General features: G+C 41.3%; 1 protein-coding gene across 3 annotated transcripts in view; it reads left to right on the plus strand.

Annotated features, from left to right (window-relative positions):
- Glis3 (GLIS family zinc finger 3) overlaps positions 1 to 19755 on the plus strand; it is a 426372-nt gene that overhangs the window by 192722 nt on the left and 213895 nt on the right. The gene's annotated exons all lie outside the window — the stretch shown is intronic.

The following is a 19755-nucleotide window of genomic DNA, read 5'->3' on the forward strand; positions in this document are numbered from 1 at the left end:
AGAAGAGAGCTTTGATAGGAACTAAGACCACTGTGATGTGGTAATAGCATGCCGCCCCACCCCAGTAGAGGTTTCTCTTTGTGGCTGTGCATTGTGACTTTCCCAGGCATTTTGAGGATTGAAGTATGGCAGCCCATGAGTGCTTTAGCATGACCTGGATGCTTGTTCAAAAACCCACGCTTTAAGATTACCTGAATCTGATACCAATCTGGAAAGACTTGGCAGCTAGAGCACGTAACAAGTCCCCAGGGAATTTGGAATTGCAGTGGGGGTTTGTGAAGTATTTTCCAAAGCTTTGTGCATCCATCTCGGGTTAAGATGAATGTTCCTAGCCCAGCTGCAGTGATCATACTTTATCATGGCAGATGAATGCATCTCTGTCTCCGCTGTGGGATGGGAATCAGTTGGTGGGTACTTAAGGAACAGGTGTGCAGCAATTGCAAATTACCAGGCTGGTTTCCAATTGGTGATTGGCAGCTATTTTTGTACACCAAGGGGAGATACATTCATTCTTAAGGGGCCAGTACTCTTAAAAAAAATAATAAACACTAACAAAAAAGCACTATAAATGCACACATCATTCTCTATGGCTGAAACACATGGTTTTATGTAAGAGCTGTTTTACTGCTAATTAGAACTTTCAGTTCTCTTTGGGGCTCTGAGTAAACTATAAAACGACGAGCATGGCATTGTTAGGTGGCTCATGTATATCACAAGTTCTGTTTTTTAATTCATTCTATTTATATAGAAAAAAGAAATCTAAACCATCACCACCAAGGCACAATGACAGAACAGAGGGGAAAAAAAATAACCGTGCTCTGGAAAGCCAGCCCTCTGTCATGCATAGAAATCTCCGTGATAAGCAGGATGTCATAAAACAGGAGTTCATGCTTGGCTAGACTAAGCAGCAAATTGTAAAGAGGGAACAATGTCATGTTTTATTTACAATGACTGCATTTCATACGGGAGAGCCAAATGCTGATAGCTCAATAGTGGCTCTTTAAGTTGCCTTGGGACTTTTGACAGGAAACCTTGCTTACCTTCCCCAAATCAACTCATTATTCCTCATTGTCAGGGGCCTAAAGACAAGCTGACTCCTTTGTCATTAGAGAATGGACCAGCCTGTCATACTTGAACAAGGGGTGCTGGTCCTGTCGGTTCCACTTCATAGCCTGGCCTTCTGAACACATGTTCAAGTCTTAGAGTAACTGTAAATTCCACGGTATTTACACCACGGTGTAACTCTCTTTAGAAGATTTGTGCATGAGCTCATGTGGAGAAAATGGTCAACTGGAGATAATAGCAAGATGATCTCTGAGAAGATATGTAACCTGGCAGAAGACTCCTACATCACAAGAGGAAAGAATCCTTAGACAAAGTGGGAACTCAAGGGGAGGATATTGCACAGAGTAGGGCTGCATGCTTTGCCCTGCCTTTTTTAGTGCTAGGCTGTGGTTGGATCCGCTGGGAGATTGAATGCTCAACTTTGCCCAACATTGCACAGGATGTTTCTAAGGCTTCTAATAGAGTATCTCTTGATACTGTGTTGCTTCCCTTTAGCTTTGTTATGGATGAGTTCTTGTGGCCTTTATGAGTGTTCCAGGTTGATGTTTTAGAAGATAATTTTGAAATGATTGGTCACCTTTGTAATTTTGCCCCAAAGTGTAAAAATGGCAAATTAGGACTCATGGGTTCCAAAGAGAATGAGAGATGGAAAGCTTTTCTCTCTGATGGCCTCAGTCCCAGGAGCAGATATGTGTTGTAAGAGCTCCGTGGAGACGTTGCTGGTGGCTTCCATCACTGCATAGTGTTCCATTTCTCAACGTTTTAGATGTCAGTGTCTCGATCCAGGATAGTATGATGAATATTGCTGTGATTTTTAAGCACAGCAGAAGTAAAGAACGGTTCCATTTCCCGGCATCCTTGTACCTCATCTCAAGGCAGGTGGCTGGTTTGGCATTTGGAATATTCCTTGGTATTCTAATAGGATCATTTATGACAATTTAAGTAAATTCCTGTTCACTTTGGAAAATGAGGGACTTGAGCCTGCATGTGTGCATGCATGTATGCGTGTGGGTACATATGTGTTTGTGTGAAGACAGACAGGTAGGAGAATCCATGAATCTGGAAACTCTTAGTATTCTACTGTGACTGATTTCCCTCTACATATGGACCTGGCCTGGTGGTTACCTAATAGATACCGTCCATATCTGTTCCTCTTAGAAGCATAGCTGCAGGGCTTGAAGCCCGTCTCCCAGATGATGCGTTGTCTCTCCATTGAAATTCAACAAATGCTCTGTAACAATTACTCATTCCGTGTGGGAGCTCTTGGTGTATTAGAGTGCTTTGAAATGGAAAGTCCTTCCAGATCTCTTTGCATAATATTGGCCAAAGCATAATAAGCCATAAGTGAATTTTAAAGGAAGATAAAAGATCCCAGGTGTAAAAGGCAAGAATAAATCAAGGCTATGGTTTCCGCACGTTTCTGAATGCTAACACAGGGCACGTAACACAGAATGGCTTAGCCTTACCGTGGTGTTGGTGAGCCCCTTTCTGTCTTTGCCAGTCTCTTCTGTAAACAATTGGAGACTTACTTGCAACGGGTGATGCAGTTGATAGCTTATTTATTTAAATATTTAGGTGTTGTTTACTGTCTCTGGAGTATAACTGTGAATATCTGGGGAAAATTAAAAGCTCCACTAGTTAGTCTTTCACCTCAGTAGTGTGTACAATATGCTTCCTTTCCACACACTACATCCTTCCCACGACCCTTAGGGTCTTTTAGTTCTTGTGTGTAGAAAGACAGTTGTGTGCCTTGGGACATAGATACCTGAGGGATTGTATTTAAGAGAATCTTTTAGTGAGTATTTTTTATCTGCTCATTTGTCTTCTCTTGTACAAAGCTCCTGAACTATTAGCCACTAAATTGTTAGGCCCACAAGAAGAGTCAGCACAGAATGGATCATTTAGGAATCTATCAATAAAGAGGTTGGCCATTTGAAGAATCTGTAATTCCTTAAAAAAAAAGAAGAAGAAAAAGAAGATCTTATATTAACCATTAGATCTTATCATCTTCAGAGGCTCATGAGATGACTGAGCCTTTGCCACCCAAGACTGATGACCCAATTTATAGTCCCAAAACCACACTAGCAGAGAATGGACTCTCAAAGGCTATTTCCTCACCACAGGTGCTCTCTCTCTCTGTCTCTCTGTCTCTGTCTCTTTCTGTGTCTCTGTCTCCTTTCTTTCACTTATACACATGTGCACACGCACTCATGAATAATAACAACATTCAGTGGTTAGAAGGTTCATCTTTGGTGGAGTTCCTGAGGAAACAATGAAGTTGGGGTCTGTAGAGATCCAGACTTTTGGAGTTACTTGAGTCCTTGATTATAGAGATGCAAACTGGGAAAAGTCAAGTGCACTGAAATGGCTTCGTGCCCTGCCCTTCGGTCTTTCTGGACGCTGATGCTGGTGAAGATGAGGGCAGACGTGCGAAAGCCTCTGCTTTAGACTCAAATTTCCAGAGTTTGATCTCAGGCATAACTCCTTGGAGTTAATTTTTTCCCTTTAAGATCTGCAGTGATATTTTAGAATGATTTCTAAATCTTTGGTAAAAGAACTTTGGCAAAATAGCAAAGAGTTGTAAAAGAGCTTTTGGCAAAATGTCATGTCTTAATACCCATATAAGCATGCAGTTATAGACAGGAGGAGGAAGAGGAAGAGGAAGAGGAGGAAAAGGGGACCACCACCTCTTCATACATACATTTTCCTTTTTAGGGTACTTTTTGACTCAACTGATGGAGGCGTGTAGCGAGAAATGAAACCAATCAACCCTTTTTGAAGCTCTATGAAGAAAATAATTAAGTTATAGGCCTAGCATTTGATTGATACCTTGACATTTTCAAGAAAGCAAGTGTCCTTAGGCTGTTCCTAACCCAGAAAGGGGGCTCTCGCTCTGTCCACAGGTTCGAGTGCTCCCAGCCCAGCAGTGGTGTTTACTGGGGATGCCTGCTTCCTCTTCTGGCTGGATCTGCTCTGAGCCTCTGATCCTTTGTTGTGTGAGGAGCTGATCCAAGAGCTCTGGCTTGGAGGCGACACTGGTTTCAGGCCTTGAGGCTGAACAGGACCCTAAGGAGCAACTGCAAGTCTCAAATCTGGAAGACAAAGCAGCCAATTAATTCCTCCAACTGTGATGTTTAGAGCAACTTCAGAGTCAGCCAGTGTCTTAGAAATCTACCCTGCAAGCTCCTTACATATTCAACAGGCTGTTTCTTTTCTTTCTTTTTCTTTTTTTCAATTGAGCCATATGCAAAGCCCCCAAGGCTTCATAAAACCCCGGGTTTTATAGCATTTCTGCTAATCGTGTACATTTATTGAGCTGACTCTATTGGCTGGCCATGAATGAGCCTGTTGCTTTTCTAGGCTCTGGTTCTTCATGTCAGACAAGGACGTTGCATCATAGGTGACTCTCAGACTCTCATCCCCACGGTTGTTATTTCGTATATGTTTGACATGGATTTATTTTTCACATCTGCACTGTGGGGAGACGTGGAGTAGAGATGATATACGCGTGTGGCACCCATGATAGAAATGGAAACAAAGTTTGTAGTGCCCAGAGAAATGTCTCTCCAGGTCACTGGAGTCTCTGTGCTGAGTGCAGAGGTGTGCAGCCTGAAGTGAGTGGCTGGCAATGGCTTCAGGGACTTCCCCTGCCTACTCTTGGTCTCCGAGCCTTAAGGTTTGCTCCAGTGTTCATGATTTTGTTTCTGGTTTTACAGATTATACCCGGTCATTGTATACAACTTAGGAAAGGTAGAACAATACAGAGAAGATAAGTTTGTTAAGATCTCTGTTTCTCTGCTATGTTAACCCCCTTTTTCTGCCCACATGCAGGGTATTTTTTGTCCATTTCCTCCTTTGTAACTTGGTAGATATAAAAATCTGATTTGGGATTGTGATTAATTTTTCAATTAAATAACTATACAGCTTGTTTTTCTCTAATTGTAACTATTACAAGTGGAAGATTAGGGTTTCTATACAATATCAAATGAGAAATTCAGCATGTTTTCTACAACACCCTTGCAACAGAATATTAGGAATAGATTTTTATGACAATATAAAAGTTATTATTTCCATTATATTTTACATTTTAATTAAAAATAATTTTAAAATTTTTGCTTAGGGTTTTAAAGCCTTATTAATGGCATTAAATTTTAATTAGAACTTCTCCATTTCTGAATCTGTGCTTACAATTTGCCCTTTTACACAAACATTGCATTTGAATTCTTAATTCTGAACACTTTCTCTACTAGCTGGCATGCTTTCTGAGTACCATCTTCAGGAGTGATGTGATGGTCAGTAGCTGGGACAGACTGGCACAGTATACAGAAAAGAGATGAGCTGACTACTTTTAAAATCCTTAGTGCCAGGGCCACTGACATGTTACCCTTCCTCAGGTAGTGACATCCACCCACCCACGCTCATGCAAGAAACCCTAGTGAAGCACACAGAAGCAGGCAGAAAGACATGGAAGTAGGAAGGAAACTTGGGAAAAAAGGATAGAGACTAAGAGAGGGTAATGGGGCTCAGGGGACTTTAACCATAGAACACTATACATATATACATACATAGACATACACAATACGTAATATACATACATATACAATACATACATAGACACATGCATAATATACACATATATGATACATACACATACATGCATACAGAATACATAAATGCATAGATGCATACACATACATACACACATATGCAATACATAACACATAGATGCATACACATATACACATACATTGACAATACATACATACATACATATATACACATAAATATACACACATACATAAACAATACATACACACACAATATATATACACAGATGCATACACATACATATATATATAAACATACACCATACATACACACATACACAACACATAAACACATAGATGCATACATATACATACACACATACATTTATAATAAATACACACATATATACACAATACATACATATACCAATACACCCATATATACAATACCTACATAGATACAGGCATAATACATACATTTATACACCCATATATACAATACATATATAGATACAGGCACAATACATACATTCATACCTAATACATGCACACATACATGCATGCACATATACAAGATACAATACTTACAGTAGAATAACTTTATAGAAGCATATGCAGCACAGCTGTCTCTCATGGCTTATTTTTTTCAGTGTTTTCTGTTATCTTTTATGACAAGTGATGGCCCCTGAATACCAAACAAATGTTTAATAATGTTTTTCTTTTAAAAACTGCAGTGGCGGTTCCCTCCTTTTCTCCATGTTTATTCTGGGGAGTGCTCTGGGATTAACAGGCTCTTAGATCCTCACTCCCTATTTGCATCTTTATGCCTCTGCTTTTTTCCTTGACAAGGTCTTTTTCTGTCTTCCTGGGATTCACTCTCTTTCCCTTGGCTTTATTGCAGTTTAAGTTTGACTACTTGCTAACTTTTTATTGTCTTTAGAGATTTCTCTTTAGGTTCTTCTGACTTTGCTTTGTACAGAAAATGTCCACCTGAAGTGGAGATGCGTCACTACGTCCCACCGAGGAATGGCAAAGCTCCCTGGAGGCTAGAGATCAGAGCTGTCTGCCCTCATGCCCATAGGCTGGTATTACATAGGGAGGTGCCCCCTAGGTTTCTGGAGATACTAGAAGAGCAAGGCCTCTGGGCATCTCCCTCATGCCCCTGAAGCAAAGCAATGGAAGAAACATTTCCATTTGTCTTGAATGCCTCTCCAGATCCTTCCAGGGCAGACTTGCTATTTTCTACAGGTGCTACTGAAGCCACCAACCCTAGTATCTTGAGAGCAGGATAGATCAGGGTTTTTTTTTTTTTTTTTTTACTCAGCATAATACCTTTTATTCACTTATATACATTCACTGAAGATGATAAGGTTTTTTTGAAACTCACAGATATAGTCCATGTTGGGAAGCGGCTGATGGCATTAACTTTACCTACAGACCATTATCATTTGCCTTTTATTAAACAGAAATGGCCATTTGTGGAATGGATGAAAAAGAAAAGAAAGCCTCACCACCACCAAAAAATCCAAAATAACTAAAAAAAGAGCTCATCTTAAAGGGAATAAAGAGTTGTTTATTCTGGAGGCATTTAGAGTGGCTGTGGGTTAGAAACACAAATTTAGATTATCCCCATCTGAATTCCATGCACCAATCTAGAAGCAATTAAATGATGTTTTATACAGAACAAAGCCATACATTGATGTACACATAAACTATATTGGTTGGTACCTGGTTAGAGGTGGTTACAGCAAGATTTTCTCTAGGTATCAGATGCTATCTAGTAGCATTCTTGGCTTTGGGGTTGGTGGAAGAAAGCGGTTTGCTGAGTTAATAGTTTTCAAAAGGTTTTTAATATGTTAGCCATGTATTAGTTCTGATGTAGTGTGGGCGAGGAATGGCTATTCAGGGAACTATAGGTAGTAAGGATGCCTTACCCCTGGGCCTGCAGGCCTCAGTGTCTCCACAGCAGTGTTGGAATCAGCAAATCAGTCTTTGCAGACACAGCTGCTTTCTACAAATTGTGGTTCACAACAATGTATGAAATTTCCCTTTCTGACTTCCTTGAAGGGCAGGGGTTTGGGGGTTGTTTCTAAGATTTGTTATAAAATGAAAATATGCGATTCTGAAAGAAGGCCTACTTCCAGGTATGCTTAAACAACTGTTCGTTTTCAGGGAGTATTGTAGATTTCAATGTACCATAAATATTTTCTGACAACTTGTTTTAATATTATTTTCAAAAGTCTGGAGTTTTAAGCCTTTGTTTCTTTTGCCCTTTCTAATTGAAATTAGAGCTCTCTGGCACCAACTTCGGCTAGATACGCTGCATGTAGAATTTTTCAAGAGTGCTATATATACATACAGTGCATGCATACCCAGGCATCTTCAACAGACCTTTCCACGACACATTCTGTGCTTGTCAGTTGAGTTAATTAATATCACACTGGTTTGTAGTTTTAGAAACATTTGGATTTTTCTACTTTTTTCTGTCCTGAAGGAACTAAAGATGGTTAGATCAGAGCTCTCTATTTAGTAAGCCTGTTTATTAATTGGTAGAACATGACATGTGTGCTATTTAATATATTAAGACAGAAGACTTGGGAATTTGTATAAAACAAACAAGTTTGATATTAAATTTTGAAAAACGACAGAAAATTTCTCACTTTGCCTCTTTTAATGTGGGTATAAAAAGACTCAAAAGAGGAAAAATAAAACCTGAATGACTTATACAATGTGTGAAAATAAAATTAATATCATAGTATTTTTTAAAAAATACATAACTCATCCGGCTTGTCCTTGAGTCATCTTTTGTTTGAGGTTTCTGCTATTCATATTTCTGTTTGAGCTTTGTTGGTGGCACAGCAAGGACCTAGGTGGGGGGACTCAGGGAATACAGAGAAAGGGTGCAGAGGTCTGTAGCCACGAAGGACTGCTTTGTGAAGTCTGTGACCTAGGGCAACTCAGTAAATACCCAGGAAAAACTAGCCAAGCTCTCTGGTTTTGAGCAGGAATGGGGGTGATCCTTTGTACTACTCAGAATGCAGTTTCTTCTTCCCTTTCTGAAACACTGGGGGCGCTCAGGTTTAATGACCTGACCTTTCTACTATGTCCTGGGTGATTCACAGTTGTGTTTCAGTAGTATCTACAACTAGCTAGAATAGGGGTTCTTAACCTGTGGCTCACAACTCCTTTGGAAAACTTCTGTCTCCAAAAGGATTTACTTTACAATTCATGACAGTAGCAAAGTTCAGAGTTATGAAGTGACAATGAAAAGGATTTTGTGGCTGGGGGTCACCACGACATGAAGATGTGTATTAACGGGTCGCAGTGTTAGAAAGACTTAGAAACACTGCCCTGGTGTCTCTGGGGACCCATTATTCATCTGTGCCAGGATTGTGGGAGTCACACCATACTTGTTCATTCCAAATTAGCTCTCCACATTGCAATCTGAAGCCCATGTCATAGATGAAAGGGGGCATGGCATTGGTTAGTTTTGCACACCTTTTTGAGCAGGGCAATCTAGAACTAGCATGCCAGTCTTATGTGGTTGAATCCTCTCTCTGATGTGTACAAGCTTGAATTTCTTGGTAGTCATATTCATCGATCACTTTTATTATTTGTGGACTTTTATCTTATTTAAGACTGTTTTTTTCCTCTACTTTAATACCAAAAGATATATTCTCTAGTGTTTTCTTATAATATTTTTATAATTTTCTCTTGACCTTTGTCTTTTCCTTGTAGAATTTATTTTCATGTATTATGGAAAGTATGAATCTAGGGTTATTTTCCATCACTAAATGTCAGTTTTCTTAGCATCATTAAATAACAACTGCCCTTTTCTTATTGAGTTAATATACATAATATGTCATCATAAACTATATTCTGATTTTTGACTTGCATTTTTCATTCCTTTGTGGTGTTGGCAATTTCATTGTCAGTGATTGAGTCTCTGCATTTCAGTTTTGGAAAAACAAAACATGCTTCTTAGCCTATAGGTTTGTTACTTATCTCAGGACATACCCCTGTTTCATAAAAGTCTCTATTTTATGATCTTCTCATTTATTTCACTGTTTGTTAGGGGACACTGAGCGCTCTCTCTCTCTCTCTCTCTCTCTCTCTCTCTCTCTCTTCTCTCTCTCTCTCTCTCTCTCGCTTTCTCCTGCTTTTGCACCTTGTCACTCTTACTTTCTCCCTCTGGATTAAGATTTCATTTTAATTTCCCTTAATAGTTTTATGGTAAAGTTTTTGGTTATGCTGACTTTGTATCTCTGCAACTTACTGAACTCATCTCTTTATACCTAGCTGATTTGCTTGGTCAAAGGTTTTTAACGTCTGGAGTTGGATGGCCCTTTCACAGGGTTGCATATCAGGTATCCTGCATATCAGATATTTACATTATGATCCATAGCTGTAGCAAAACGACAGCCATGGTTTTATCATGTGGTTCATCACCACATGAAGAGCTGAATTAGAAGGTCACAGCATTAAGAACGTTGAAAGTCACTGTGCTAGGTCATTTATACTGTTTTTATCTGTTTTCTTTTATTGTTTATTTGCCTAATAGTAGTACTTTCAACCCATTGCTGTGTTCTGATGGTGAAGTAATACCAAACATGTTTATCTTGCTTCTGATTGCAGTGAATATTTGCATTTTAATACGCCATGCTTGAGTTGGTACTTTTTTTAAAAAGAGTTTTCTGTGTAGAGTAATAGAAAACTATTTTTAAATTTGTAATTTCATATAATAGTGGTACATTTTTACAGGGCATAGTGTGGGTTTTGATGTAGGTATAAACTGTAGGGATTAAACTTGGATTTATGACTTTTCCATTATCTTCTGCATTTTTCATTCTTTGTGATGAGAACTTTTAGAATTCTTTCTTCCAAGTCAGTCCTTTTGAAACATAGCAAGTAGTATATAGTGCTATGTATAATTCCCTTCTCTGTAACAGAACACTAGAATGGACCCACCTTCCCATCCTCCAATCTAGCTGTGACTTTGAACTAGTCAAGCAGTGTGCTCCTTTCTCTACCCCTCCCTGGCCTCTGCTGGCCACTGCTTTGTTCTCCATTTTTGAGATCAGCCATTTTAGATTCCATAGGAGTGAAATCATGTGATGGTTGTCTTCTTGGGCATGGCTTACTTCATTTAATTCTTTTCTTCCCAGTTCCTCCAAGATACTATTAATGATGGAAATCCCACTTTTCCTTATTGTTCAAGAATATTCCATGTGTATATATAGTGCATTTTCTCTATTCATTCACCTGTATGGTCAAATTTGATCTGTAGCCTGTTATATATGAGATATATATGGACACACGCATACATGTATATGTTCAATAGACATGCACATATTTGAGGAGCTTTTAAAGCCTCTGTTTATACCCATACTTTTTTCTGTTAATATACTGGGATATATGAAAAGATTGAGATGTTTGATACCCATTCACTCCCTGGCTAGGGTATTCTCAGATAGTAGAACTTAGCTTTCAGTTGCCATGATACTAGCAAGCTAAGCATACTGCTCCTCCTTTAGTATAATTTGTTATATGCCTTTGATGCCTCTTCCATGCTGAGATACCCATATTACATGTTCTTTACAAGATAGAATTTCACTAAGCGAGGAACAAAAAATGAAGTATTAACAATGAATAAAGAGGAGGGAGCATGCTGTGCACCTTTTATTCCTGTGAGTAGTATGTAATACACACATCACCTTTCTAGATGAGCCTGAGATGCTGTTGACTGACAAGCCAGTCTTTCCTTCATGCAGAAATGGAACCCAGTTTGCTGTCCATGTATTAGTTTTCATTGGATTGGCTACTTAGTGTGGGTATGGACTGTGGTAGTCCGTCTCCATAGTGTGGGAATCATACTGTGTCGTGTGAAGGGAAGCTTGGGGCCTTGAGGTCTGAAAAGTGAGGATCTTTGTCATGGCCTTCGATGCGCAGTGCCTCATTGTGACACCTGATGGAATGAAGCTGTTCTACTCAAGAAGATATTGTCTTGGGACCAAGCAAGAGAAGCAACATGAAATGTGCAGTGACAGTTCTTATTCCTCTCAGCAGCACTGAGGAGAAATCCTTTAGAATATGTGCAGTGCAAGCCTGGGTAAAATTCGCATGTTGAGGTTTTTTTATTTTATTTTATTTTTTGTAAGACACATTTCAGGCTGTCATGATGTTGGCCTTCGTGATGCCTTCGCTAATTCAAATATTTGTTTGGACAGTCGTGCATTTTTGAGACTTTAAAAAGAACTGACATTTCATTTTTTAAAAAAAGAAACCTTAAAGAAGAATCAATATCTCATTTTTCACACCAAACTTTGCTAGTATATGCCCTGTGCAGTTCAGCCTTTGCAAATGTCCAATTAAACCACTTTGTGACTGTTGGAATGATATTTCTGAGCTTGAATAGAAAACCCTTCTTTTCATTTTTTCCGTATGTTGCATGTGATTATGTTGCAATGTTAATTAGGTAGCATCCACAACAAAGCAGGGCGATATATAGATAAAAGGGAATCAGAAGAATGTAACAAGCATTATGTGTAAGTCCAGGGAGATGGTTCAGTGGGAACAATGTGTGCTGTCCAAGCGTGAGTGTCTCAGGTCAGACCCTCAGTGCACATACAAAACTGAGCAGGGCGACATGGGCCCGATACTGCAGAGCTAAGGGAGGCAAAGACCAGCAGGTCCTAAGAGCTCATTGCCTGGCTATCCCAGCACACACACACATACACACACACACACACACACTTGGGACTGGGAGAGAGGAGAAACTTTGTTTGAAATGTGTGAGGAATAGGCTGGAAAGAAAGACCTAGAAAGCAGAAGGTAGCTCTGAGTCTAGAAGATCATAGGTGAAGGATGGGCAGGGGGAGCCAGCCTCAAGAGTGACACCTGTGATTAGGACCAAACCTTGGATCTTGGCAGAGACTGTTTGTCTAAAGAGACAAAGAGGAAGTGATACCTGAATGAGACAATATACCTGAATGATACAAGGCTTTTAGATCCCTTGGGAAGGGGCTGACCTCCATAGTGACAAGAAACTGTTGGCTTGGGGTAGGAGAATCTAAGCCACTTGGGGATCAAACTGACGAAGTGGGCGCAGGAACTGGAGACTAATGACAGGGAATTAATCCTGGATAACCGAGAGCCTATGACAGTGTAGTGTGAGGCCCCCACTGTGTGGGTTGTTTATGGGAAGCTGATATTTCCATCCTGGGAGGCTCGGTGTTTATAACATCTTTCATCGAGTTACCTGCTTATACTGAGGAGCTGACAGGTGGGATCCAATGAGCTGGTCATGTTGCCCAGGAGAACCGAAGGAGGCAGCCTCAATGCTAAGGAGGGCTCTGAATCGGATGTAGAAAGTTGACATTCAAATGATGAAAGTAGCAACACCACCACCACCACCAGCAGCAGCGATGCTTTTGAATCAGTGGGAAAGCGTAAGCGGTAAACGAAGCTGAAACCAGAAATGTATGAGCCGGGGGGGGGGGGGGGGGGAAAGAAGACACCCGGGGCTCTCTTTGTTCTTGGTGGTGGAGTGGTGTTAGGGGAGGAATCAGACAGGATCACTGGGCTGACTGGGAGCTGGCTTGACTGCCTTGATCAACTGAGGCAAGGTCACACCTATGTCACACCTGTGTCATTTCAATGACCCTCGCCAGGTGTGTGGTGAAAGGCAGAAGACTATGGCATGAGCAGTAAAAGCTGATCCAGTCTCCCAATAAGTTACTCTTGGCCTTTATCAAGAGCAAGATGTTATAGAGACTGTGGTGGCAGAGCACAACTACAGGACATCGTCTCATGAGTACCTCATGAGTGTTCTGAGGTCACTCCTTGATGTTCCAGGGCAGGGTACAGAGCTCTCCAGAGGTGCAGACAGGCAGGAGAACCGAATCCGGCAGTAAGAAGTTCTTAGTGATTCCAAGGCAAGAGTTCAGGCTTTAGAAACGTTAGGCATCTCTCCATTCAGAAAAGGGACATCGTGATTGTAAACAGAGAAAGCTCTGGAATGTCCCCAGTGCTTGGATCCTGTGATTGGGGAAATCGAGAGTTCTGATGTCATCCTCAAAATTCTGTAACTAGTTATTTGTTGTCTATGACAGAAACTACAGGAATGCCAGGTCCAGCTCAATTATTGATCAGATAACCCAGTGCCCACTCTTCACTCAGCGGTCTAACGAGGGACAGGTGCTTCATGTGGACAGATACTGTTAACTCAGTCTCTACCAAACCTTTGTATATAAAAAACAATCATAAGAAGGAAGGCACAAAGAGCAAGATGAAATAAGCAGATACAGCTGTTAACCAAGAGGAATGCTCAGTGGAACAAGGCACAGATGGCGTGGTTTCAAAATATTGCATAGGCTTTAGAGACATTTGCTGAATATAATTAAGGATTTGATGAAAAAATGGAGGGTAGGTAATGTGTAAAAACCCAAGGAATTCCAACAGAATTGTGAACTGTTTTTGTTTGTTTGTTTGTTGTTTTTGTTTTAAAGTAGGGCCTGGGAAGTATCTTCTGGGACTCTTAGGGAGTCAAAGACATCAGTTGGCAAGGAAGACACGGTTGAATAAGAAGGTGGTTTCTGAAGCTGGAGCTGCTTCCATTTCTCTCCTGGTTCTCCCTGTGCAGTGTGCTCACGGCTGTTAATTGCAGAATAACAAAAACGAACTTAAATAAAACAGATCAGTAAGAAGGAAAGAGAGGCCTGTGGACATTTTCCGAGGAGGAAATATCAGAGGCCCATCTGATCCTGCGTCACTTTCTTTTCTCTGGCTAGGAAGTTGAGGTGCTTGGTGACATTTGTGGTTTTGCACAATGTGCGTATGCCTCAAATGATGCTCTCTTTGTCTTCAGTCCCTGCCTTTGTTTGGAGAGATCACTCATTCAAAAGGGCAGGTGCACCAGAAGAAATGTTGGAGCGCCAAGCCCAGAATAGAGATGCACACCTTTGGGTATTTTTAGAGTATTGTATTTTCTTTACTGTTAAGGTTTTATTTCTTTTTCCCTTTTACATGGAAGGAAGATCAGGGTTCATAGCAAGGGGCGTGTGATTTTTTGCATAAGCCCATTGCCAAGGTCTCTTCTCTCAAGTTTTCTCAGAGAAGACCAGTTTTTTTCCTAGTATTAAAAGTACTGTCATGTCTTTGCCAAGAAGTGTCAAAAGGTCCTTTTGGTATCATTGAAAAGTTGAGTAAACTATTTTTTTCCCTAGGCTGCATTCTATTGTTCCCTAGGAAGTCGATTTGACCTTTCTTACTTTTTTATTTATTTTTCAATTTTCTTTCATTTGAAGAGGAGTGAGCTGGTTCACACAAAATGTGACTTTACATCATGCCTTTCAGTCAAGGACAAATAATGAGTCTGAAACAGGCCCCAAATGCCTGCTGAACTCCAGCCTTTTCCAGGAGGGGAGCAGTGCGGCTTTTGTGTGAGTGATTATCCATTCTAAAATTGCTCATTGTTACCTCTGCCTTCGTGCCTCCTGTTCAGCTCTTTCAGGCGCTGTGGTATCTTTAGTGCGTGGATTGCTTAGAAACGGGCTCAACCAGAGAAAAATGAACTTTGAAATTAGTCAGGACCTGCTTCAGAATTAGAGGCCAGGGCCAAGAGCAACTCAGAGCCACTTGTTCGGAAACTGTTATGCATTTTAATAAGGCAGTGGAGTATTAAATCAAGTATGGAGCCCTTCTCTGGGACAGGCCCATGTGATCATAAGGCTTCTACTGTCCTGAAGTCAGCTCTGGAGTTAGGATTATCTTGGCTTCTGGTTCATTGTGGTATTCTCACATTCTACTGTCAGGGGCCCAGCTGATGTGGATGATGCATACACAGGCCATAAGGCAGAAGAATTACACACTGCACAGTTCTAGAGACTACACAACACATTGTTGGCCATGGCAGGCTTAGATGCTTACTGTGGCCTTTGCCCTGTCAGCTGGCAGTGTATTCTCTTTGAGGACATTAGCTTTTGGTAAAGACACAAAATTGCTCTTGGGCAATATGATAGTCAGTTTACAAAGTCCCTCTCTAGCTCCTATTTCATTGTTTTTAGTTTCTGTCCTAAAGCCTTCTGTGACTATATTTCACAGGCCTTGTTAATTGTGTGTGTGTGTGTGTGTGTGTGTATGTGTGTTCGTTCATGTATACCCATGTGTGCCTTACCTGTTTCTTCTTCCCTTCCTTTCCCATTTCTTGCCATTTTGTTTTCTCTTCTCTCCCCATCCTTCACATTCTTCCAAATGCTCACCTTCTGTTGACAGTCCCCAGAGGAAGCTGACATTTGATTCTCTTTGGAATTCTCTTTCATTTTTGTCTCCTTTTCCCTGGAGTGTTTTTATTTGGAACCTTCAATTACAGATGGCAAAGGGAAATTTTTAGTGGCTGAAAAAAAAAAAAAACCAACCTGTCAGCATCTGGTGCCATCTTTAGTCATCCTTAAAACTAGTACCTTAAGAGGCAGTGCTGTTTCTAAAGCAGCATGCATGAAACAATCTAGCCCTTGATGATGAGGGAAGAATAGCATCCCCATAGTGGGACAGATGGAGTCCCAAACCTTCCTGATTAGCCCCCACATTCAGCTTTTCTGAGCTGGAGAGGTCTTAGGCATGAGGTAACAGTTCCTCCTGACAGGACTCATGCTGTTGGAACGTCTGCTCTGAACCTGTTAGATGCCGTTGTAGTTCTTTAGGTTGTACGCTGAAGAGCCTTGAGGAATGTCTATAGAATCAGAGCCAAGCTGGGGCTGGATGGGGACAGTGGCAGGTGTGGATGTTGCTGGCATGAACAACTCAACAGGATACCGCATTAACCGCACACACCACCCTGCCAACCCCCCACCAGGCTTCCTGACTCGTTAACAAAGGAGGAATAAAGGTGTCATTGTCTTGATTGGATATTCAGACTGCAAAACAAAACAACACAAAACAAAATGTTCTTCTTTCATTAAGGCCACTCTGGATGTTCACTTTAGAGGAATTTTACCTGTTAAATGTTAACAGGAAGGAAAACAACTCATGCCATGAAAGCTTGCCTATGTTAGTGAGGTTCCTTACACTCCCAAGGAAGCAGGGTGGCCTTCGGTGACTGGGACACAGCTATGGAGCATTGACAGTGCCAGCACAGTGCTTGCCTGTCTTTCCTCTGCTGAAGGCCTGTGGACACCCCAGATGACACACAGCTGTTTCAAGATTGAAGCTGAACCTTCTGCAGGAAGGTCCCATGAGATTTCTTACGAGGTTCACTAGACTATATCCCCATGGTGTAATGTCACTGTTTCAGCTTCCTTGTGTCTCAGGAGAGTAAATATTCCCTCCTCTCAGAGGCTGCTCCTCTGTCTTCATCACCTTTGAGAGCTCCTTGTCGGTCCCTGAGCTTACAGTATGGAAGGTGTTCAATGAAAGACTTGAGTGGTAGAGCTGGGGATTTCTCTGAACAGCACTGGGAAGGAGGACACCCAGAAGCACCCTCGATTTAATTGTGTCCAAACTGTATATGAGGTCAGACTCTGCTTAGTCACACTTAAAATCCATAGTTGCATTCATGTCTTAGAATAGCCCAGGAAAGAGAAAGCAAAGACTCTTGACAAGTCTCTTGATGCCATACACTAAAAACAGGGAGTTCCAGCTGCCCTTTCCATTCTTGGTCCAAGCTGTACAGTAATGGAAGGGCGCGAGGAGCATCCCTGCATTGCCTTCTCTAGTTCCAGAATAGGAATAGAGGAGTAGAGAATAGTAGAAAAGTAGTTTGAATGAAAATGACCCCCATCGGTTCATAGGGAGAGGCACAGTTAGAACATGTGGCCTTTTTGCAGGGAGTGTGTCACTGGGGGTGGACCTTCAGGTTTCAAGTGCTCAAGCCAGGCCCAGTGTGTGTGTGTGTGTGTGTGTCTGTCTGTCTGTCTGTCCTCCTCCCCTACTTTCTTGTGACTACCTGAAGATAGAGATGTAGAACTCTCAGCTCCTCCAGCACCATATCTACCTGCACACCGCCATGCTTCCTGCCATGATGATAACGGACTAAACCTCTGAATTGTAAGCCAGCCCCAATTAAATAATTTCCTTTATAAGAATTACTGTGGTCTTTGTGTTGCTTCAGAGCAATAGAAACATTAAGTCAGCCTTAGATATCAACAGTTGTCAGATCCTTGAGAAGTCCCAGAAAGAATCATTGGTGGCTCCTGTGGGAAAATCTCTGTGAGACAAAAAGATTTCTTCCACCAGTATTTTGATTTTACAGAGTAAAATCTTGTAAATATTGAAAGCCTATCATGGAACAATTAGCAAGATGTAGGAAACTCTTTTTTTTCCAGATATAGGAGCCACAAACACAAACCCCAAACAACAAAAAATATGAAAAAATTCTTTTTTAATGTGTTAGTTTGTGTTTCTATAATGTCCCTGCTTTCCTCTCCCCTTATCTTCTTCCCCCCCTTTCCACCTCTTTTCTTCTTTCTTTTGGTTGAGGGAAAAATATCAGAGTTTGGTAAGAACAATCTGCAGCAGTGGCTCTGAGGCCAGGCCTGAGAGTGAACTCCATCTTTGTCTCCACTCTACAGATATAACAGGCTTCTTCCTGAGGTGCAAGAGTGCATGAGCCCTGTCTTTATTTCAGAGCACGTATATACATACCTGACACACAAGAGATTTATTGTCAACACTTACATTCAGGTCATTTTCTTACCACTTGGGCTGTGTTTATTTGCTCAGTGTCTTAGTCAGGGTTTCTATTCCTGCACAAAACACCATGACCAAAAAGCAAGCTGGGGAGGAAAGGGTTTATTCAGCTTACACTTTCCACATTACTGTTCATCACCAAAGGAAGTCAGGACTGGAACTCAAGCAGGTCAGGAAGCAGGAGCTGATGCAGAGGCCATGGAGGGAAGTTTCTTACTGACTTGCTCAGCTTGTTTTCCTATAGAACCCATGATTACCAGCTCATGGATGGCACCATCCACAAGAGGCCCTCCCCTCTTGATCACTAATTGAGAAAAATGCCTTACAGTTGGATTTCATGAAGTTATGTCCTCACCCGAAGCTCCTTTCTCTGTGATAACTCCAGCTTGTGTCAAGTTGTCATAAAACCAGTCAGTACAGTGCCTGAGGATTGACACCTGAAGCGATCCTCCCAGCCTCCAGATTAGGATCACAGGTGAACCTTCCAATTCTGTATTGTAGTTCATTCCCGATGTGGTCAAGTTGACAACTAGGAATAGCCACTAAACTCTGGGTCTTTGAAAACTTAGAACTCAGGGGATCCTCTGAAGTCACAGAAATGTATGGAATGCACTATTTGCAGCCTCTGATCTACTGGTCATCAGCAGTGATCTGGGAGGACAGGGTCTCTGCTCTTGTCGAGCTGATGTGCTAGCACCTAGTACTTCCTGGTTGGCTACCAGGGAACCTTGGGACTGAGCAAGCTGCTTTCATCCTCGCCATCCAGAGCATCGTCTTCTTTAATGGCAGCAGACCTGACTGCGGCTTGAGTTCAGCTGTCTTTTCTCTTTGTTCCTTTGCTCATGCAAACAGTAAGAGTCTGGTTGTTTTTAGAGAGACTGGGGGGGGGGGGTAAAGTGTGCTCTTGAAGGATCTTCTGGAGGAACTTGACTTTTGCATTGACCTTAGAGAAAGTACTTGGAGGCTTTTATGTGATGAACAAAACAGAAGAAAATAGCATCAAAGCCTGCAGCAAACGCACCTAAAGACCTTTAGTAACCCTCCTTTATCTTTACCTCAGGAACAAAAACAAACCAGTCTGTGTGTGATGGTCTGTATGGCCAAGGAAAGACAAAGCTTGAAATGCACAGTGAAATCTAAGCAGATGGTCAAGGAGATCATTAATTCATTCAGTGGACGTGGGGCCATGTTCTGTTTTTCTCTTGGGCCGTTAGAGTCGGTTTCCATCCATATTGTTTTCCTTTATGAGAAAAGAAAAGGAATTAGGAGTGAACTCTTCTGGCCCACTCTTTTGTGCCTTGTACGGTATAACTGGTTGTTTCCAGTAAAGAAAGAATTGTGGGTGCTCGTGGAAGTAAACAGAGGATTTGTGTCCTAGGACAGGGAAGGGAAGTAGATATACAGACAGGTAAACAAGTAGGAATTAATTTTAAAATTTCTTTTATCATCGCATGCATGG

This window comes from Apodemus sylvaticus, chromosome 1 (genome assembly GCF_947179515.1).
Source record: "Apodemus sylvaticus chromosome 1, mApoSyl1.1, whole genome shotgun sequence".
Taxonomy (NCBI): Eukaryota; Metazoa; Chordata; class Mammalia; order Rodentia; family Muridae; genus Apodemus; species Apodemus sylvaticus.